Below are 6,851 nucleotides of genomic sequence, written 5' to 3' on the forward strand. Positions count from 1 at the left end.
CCCCGCGGCCCCGGGACCTGGGCTGTGGGCCTGCCCCACCCCTCCTCGGGCCTGGCGGCCGTGAGCAACTCCGAGTGGCGAGGGTGACTCTCCGGGGAGGGATGTAGGAACTCGGGGGTATGCTCACTAAGCTGTGGCGGCCCCAGATAGAGTCATTCAGTCGATATTTAACTACCTGCCCTGAGCCGAGCACCGTGCTGGCAGGGAGACTGTGAAGTCCTGGAGACAAACGGCTCCGCACCCATCCCTGGGAGATTAGCGGGACGAAATCAGTGGAAGGGAAAAACAGTGTGGACAGAAAAGGTTTGGGGGGAACCGTAGGTGTGGTTATGGTTTCCACAAGCCTAGGGGTGGGGGTGTTACAGGCAAGACTTGAGAAGTGGGAATGGAAGATTGTGATTGGGTCACGTTCCCTCTCCAGAACCTTCACGGGCTGCCTGCGTCCTGCCCTTTTAAATACAAACTGCTTGGCTTCATTGCACCTGCCAGGTGTCACATACAGTCATAAAACGTAATGTGCCCCCTGTGCTCTAGTTACTTCTGCTGCAGAAATGGGTGGAGAGGCACATTGTGTTCTTATTCTACTCTTGCTTGTTTGTGTTCCTGACCTACGCGGATCACTTAAAGCATCTATGCCGCACTTTGCTCATCTGGAAAACGTAATCGTTCCCTACTCTGCCTGCTTCACTGGTCACTTAGGATAAAATGAGAAAGTGAATGAGAAATCTCTTTGAAGCAAGTTAGTTATTTTCCACATGTATTAGAATAAAAGGAGAAGGTGTAAGGAGGATTACATGAAATTCACTGGCGATAGATTAGGGAGGCTGGAGAAAGCAAAGCGGGGAAATCTCTGAGATTGGATAAAAAGCCACACAGACACATACCTTTACACGGATGGGTACAGGATAGTTAACATTTACAGCACATAGAGAGGGTGTGTGGGCAACGAGGTAACAATGCGGTCTTGTGCTCTGGTGAAGGCAGTTGTGCCTTCCAGGAGCCTGGAAAAGAAGATTACTCTGACATTTCAAAGGCATATTATCTTAGGTGCATAGAGACAATAGACGATTTCAAAGGCAAAGATTGACCTTTATCAAGGATGCTACAGGCCTAGGACAGACTACCCACCATGACCCGCTTTTAGTTAAGAAAGTTTATATTCAGTCTCTGGGTTGTCAGGTTTAGTATGTGGCCGCTTTTTTGTCCACACTATAAATACTGATTTAGGGACCCAGACCTTCTGAACTCACTGTGTTCTCCAAATCTCTAATGGAGAGGAAGGTCTCACTTTGCGGGGTGTGATAGATCATCATGGACCTGCTTTATCCTTCTTGCTAGATGGACATCCCTTGGTGGTAGGGGCCGAGTCTGAGTCATCCTCACATCCACCCCAGAGCCTGGGCCCCTGCAGGGACAGAGAATGTGCCCTGCTGAATAGTGCCGAATGACCCTTTGAACAGAAGAAGCCTGTGCTGTCGCTGCTGTTGCTTCCATTCCACCTTCGTGCTTTTCCTCACATCCCCCTGGATCGAAGGCGCCCCCCTGTCCGGTACACCCACCAGTTAAGTCTGACTTCTTTAAAGAGGCCATACTCCACACTCCAGCTTTCCTCACTCAGCCCTTCCTTTCTTCTGAACTCCTTCCTCACCTGTAGCTTGGGCCACAAAGTTAAGCCCTCAGGGATGTCTTGACTCATTTAACATTTTAATGGAAGATTGGAAGTGTCCTGGGCTGGGACCACCATGTCTCAGAGTCTCCTCTCTGTAACGCGTTTGCCGTTAAGTTACGTAAAGACAGAGACTTGCTGTGTCGTCTTCGCCTTTGCATCCCCAGCATCAGTACGTTACTTGACAGAATAGATGCTCGGTAAATATTTGTTGAATGAATGAATGGACTTTATACATAATAAATGTTTAATACCTAACAGTCGAATGTTTTGGAGTTGGGTGACTAATGAGTATATCTGCTGCCTGGAGCAAAGGGTTTATTTTTAAGAATAATGAGGAATAAGGATGGAAAAGCCATCTGAGGTGAGGTCGTAAAGGGACTGGAATGCCATTCCATAAGAGTGAGAAGCAATTCCAAATTTCTGAGTACAGGGTAGGCAGAATGGAAGTTAATTGGCAGCAGTGGGTAGGCTTGATGGGCGTTGGTTATACAAAAAGCAGGAGACCCAGGTGGAAAATACTACAGATGTAAGGCCCTAAACAATAATGGTAGCAATAGAAAGAGAAGGATGAGAGAGACAATAGGAAGGAAGGATGAAAATCACTTTGAGTGATTGGATGTGAGGTTGGGGAACCAAAGATGGACTCCATTGAGGCCAGCTTGTAGAATTCTGTTAACAGTTGACAGAAATGGGATAAATGAGCGTGATATGGTTTTGTTGGTGGGAACAGGATGCATTTGATTTTAGCTTGAGTTGAATAAGAATAAAAGAATCTTCTGGAAGGACAAGAGATCTTGTCCTCTTGAACTAAGGATCTAACTGGGTAGTTGAGAAGGGGAGGGAAAGGAAGAGAAGGAAAGGGAAAGGAAAGGTTCAGGAGATAGAGAAAATTCTGGAACATATCCAGGGAGAGAGGGTAGGACTGTACTCCCCTTCTTTAGGAAAGAAGGGGTATAAGAAAGAGGACACAGCCATGACCGTTAACTTCTTATTGGAAGGGATGTGTGGTGTGGGACCAGGATCATTTGAGAATTAGAAAACCTAGGTTGGACTCCCAGCTGTCCCCAAGATCTTCTAGGACCTATTCAATAAAATGAGGGGAGTGAACTCGATCAGTGTTTCCTAACCTTTTTGAGTATGAAGACTTTTAACAACAAAAGTTTGAGGACCCCTGCCCTAACCCTGTAATAGTGGTTGTAGTGGTTGTGAATTCAGCAGTATGTCTAGAGGCATTTGTATTTCATTCATGGAAACTGTACATATGACAAAGAATACATTTTATGGGTAGGCAGTTCTTCAGTTTTGGGAGTGTGTTTGGTGTACATTTTAAATTGTGGGACCCTTGCCCATGGTCCACAGGTGTCTTGGGGACCTTGATTGAGAACCAATGAACTGGGTCTCTCTTCGATCTCTTCTACTTCGTAGCTCTGATTCAGGATAAAATATTAGGACATATTCATATATTACTATCAGCTAATGGAAGACTCTTCATAGAGGAAATTAACCATTCTTCCGTCTGCATTTTAAGTAGAATTTCTAAACTATGCCAGACATTTCCTAAATGAATGAGGATAAAGAAAAATGTGCGTGTTCATTTCTCCTTAATCCTTTCTGACACCTTTGTATAAATTGGAACTTGTTTGCCATGACTCTACTATTCAGAAGTGATGATGTAGATGTCATTCTGCGGTTGCTATCAAGTGCTTGTTAATTCTTCTTTCCTGCATCTGCCATCTGTGTTGACTATCATTTTTCGTAGGGAACTAATGAACGTGAGTGCAGGTGTCTTTGATCAGAGAATCATAGGACTTGGAGACAGAATAGATGGAAAGGTTGCCTTTCTCTCATCTAGAAAAAGGGAGTAACGTTACCTTCACCCAGTTGTCATCAATGAGCCAAGCTAATTGCAATATATAAATAGCTGCAAATTAAATGCCATTAATAAAAGTAGGACTAATGAAAATTTTTTTCGTAACTTGATTTTTTTCGTTATTAATACCCCTGGCAGTAATCATTACCACTGTGGTAACAGCAGCAAAAACCACAGAGCAACTGTCATTGATGGAGCACTTTTACGTGCCCGGGGCTCTCCTTATATCATTTCATTGAATCTGCAAAACAACCACAAAAGGCAAGCAATTGGCCCAAAGTTAGACAGTTAACAATTCGTGGAGATGGAATTTGAACTCAGGTCCGGCTGACTGCAGTGCCCATGTGTTTCCCACAGTGCTCCGCAGCTTCTCAGATCTAGAACTCTCTGAGTCATGGCCGCTTTTGCTAGACTCTTGCCTATTCTCTGCCAGCTGAGTTGCTTGCATTGAGGGCTTGGAGAAAGCAACTTGGGTAAGTGGTATTACTCTCCTGATCACTTGTTCTCAGTCCAGGCTGCACATGAGAATCACCTGGGATTCTATTAGATTCTACCGGAACCTAAGCACCATTAGAATTTAAGCACCACAGAGAGGAGGATTATCTATTTTATTCATTGCTATTGAATTGAAAAATACTAATGCCTGGGCCCTACCCTAGACCTACTAAATTGGAATCTCTAGGCATGGGGCCCGAGCATAAGTATTTTTTATATATGTTATTAATGTGCAGCCAAGGTTGAAAGTACTGCTCTAAAAGATTTCTTCATGGATCGTATCAGAAAGAGAAAGGGTAAAGCTTTACCCAGGAATGGTTTGAAAATAGATGTAGCCAGGACGGCCCCAAAGTATTGGGTTTTGGAGTCAGACCCCATGGGTTCAAGTCCTAGTTCTTCCAGTTCCCAGCTGTGTGATCTTGTACAAGTTACTTAACTTCTCTGGGTCCTTTTCCCCATTGGCGAATATTTTCTATTTCATAGGATTGCTGTGAGATTAAAAAATCCATGAAACTTCTTCCCGCTGTGCCCAACACACAGTAAATGATGTAATTATTACCAAAGAAATTAAAGAAAAAGAAAATGTAGCATTTTTTTGCAGTTTTACAGTATTTGTTTGAAAGCCTTTATTTAGCTTTGTGTAGGAATTCAGGTGGAATTGAATTAAATGATAGGGGAAGTTCCTCTCCCTCTCTCCTTTTAAGACAATATTAGTGACATTTCGAAGTAATCAAACCTTCTAGTAATCTTTCACTTTTATTTTAACCTTTACCATTTGTGCAAATTATAAAGTTGATGTGTTATTTCTCTCTTGCTTCCTAAATAAAGCAGAAAGCTGGAGCCGTAGTTAGAAAGTGAGTGCTGAAAGCTGGCATCCCGTCAAGGGCTGTTTTAGATTTAGCCTGCCGGTCATTTGTTCAAAAGGTTTTGACACTGAAGACCAAAAGTTACTGTTGGAGATGCTACTGCTGGCAGTTTAATTGGTATTTTTCAGGACATAGACATACAATTTCTATATAGGCAGAATGAAACTGGAAGTAGGGCTATTAACCAGTGAGTTCAGACAGTAAAGAGAAAAGAGAAAAATCGGGCAAAAGAAATTCTTTAAGCAAGCTATTTTGCTATTTTTAAATAGATAATTTTTTAACTTTATAGAAGTAGATACACTTAAGAGTATTTTTGTGACATAATTATGGGGCTAATAAAGCAAAATGAATACATATGAAATATCCTACAACAGCCAGGGTTTTTAAATTGTACTTCCTTTCTTAATATAAAAGTAGCAAAATAAAAACAGTAATTGCGTTTATTGTGAATGAAGTAAATGTTAAACATATTTTCCACGTAGGGGGCAGTAAAGAAGAAAGGGAGAAAGAATCCCAGTTGAGGGGGCTAGTTAGATGCTTTATTAAGTTATGGCTAAAAATGTTTTCTCTGTTACTGGTGCAAATATTGATTTGGTTTGTCCCCTGGCCTCTGAGAGGTGTGTGCCTACCTATTTTGTTGTTGCACTTGAATAAGAGCTAATAAATTGTTTGACTTCTGTACTTAAACTTAAGAACCTGATTGAAGGGGATTTTAGCATCCGTGAAAATGTACTTTAAGTTAATCTGTTTAAGAGGAATTATCTATTTTTTATTAGCAAAATGAAAAGACTGTCTCTGCCTTTACCGTCGATGGTTTGATTTCTATAGTCCTGGTCATGAAACTTATGGTAGTGTTAAACTTTCAAAAAATTATTTGAGGGCTTTAAAAACACTTTATCTTTGTTATTGGCAAATTACAGGGTTGTTTTTCATTGTTATTTTCTCTTTTTTCATCTTTGATTTGCTTTTTCCGGGCCCTGTTTAAAAAGTTTGAGCATTTTAGTGTTTTGAATATTGGAAAAAAAAAAACCACTAGTCACAGACACAGATGAGAATTATTTCTTGAAGAATCGTGTTTTGGGGGAGTAAAGTCCCAAGGATTTTTAGTGAATAAAAGCATTCTAGGCAAATTTCTCAATATTGATTTGATTTAACTGCATCTCTTTCATATATGACAGTTATATAAATTATTATAATTGGAGCCCTATGTACTTACAAAATTATTTAGGGTGATACTCATGAATGAATCTCTAGTGCCAATCTAATGTGTTAGATTAAATTTCTGTTCAGTTTTTTAAATACACAAACTTGTAAGCAAGGGAAAATGGTTCCTGTTTTTAATTAAATAATATAATTATTATACTTTGTGATTGTGCATTTAACACCTTAGGTAGATATTATAGAAATAAAAGTAGTAGTAATGATCTGAATCAGTTTCTAAGAAAAATAATATTTAAGAGATATAGTAAGTGTGAAAAGACTAAAATGTTATTTCTAGAGTGGAAATTTGAATACATTACTAACGATGCCTGTTTTTGGCTTGGACTACAATCAGCATAACTGTATTTTCAGTGCTGTAGTGTGGGGATAGGAAGGAGACGCTCATGTCGGAGGATCTAACATAATAGTACTCAGACAAATGAAGAGTTGATGTATATTAGGATGATTTTGCGTGGTGACATTCTCACTTGGAATAAATCATTACGGTAAAAGAGAGGTTTGGAATAGAAGCATCGAGGTGGCTGCTGTGATCGCCATTTATTTTCGTGTGCGTAGAGATACGGCCAGAGGAAGCGACGTGAGTGATCCAGGGTCTACTCTCTCCCACTGCCCTTGTCAGGACTTGCAAAACTCCTTGAAGGAGCTGCCCTTGCAATAGCTACTGTGAGACTGTTGTAAAATTAGAGTTGATTTGTGAACAATCAAGTGATTTAAAAAATCCCCGAGCTAT

The sequence above is a fragment of the Pteropus alecto genome, unplaced genomic scaffold, assembly GCF_000325575.1.
Source record: "Pteropus alecto unplaced genomic scaffold, ASM32557v1 scaffold177, whole genome shotgun sequence".
In the NCBI taxonomy this organism is placed as follows: domain Eukaryota; kingdom Metazoa; phylum Chordata; class Mammalia; order Chiroptera; family Pteropodidae; genus Pteropus; species Pteropus alecto.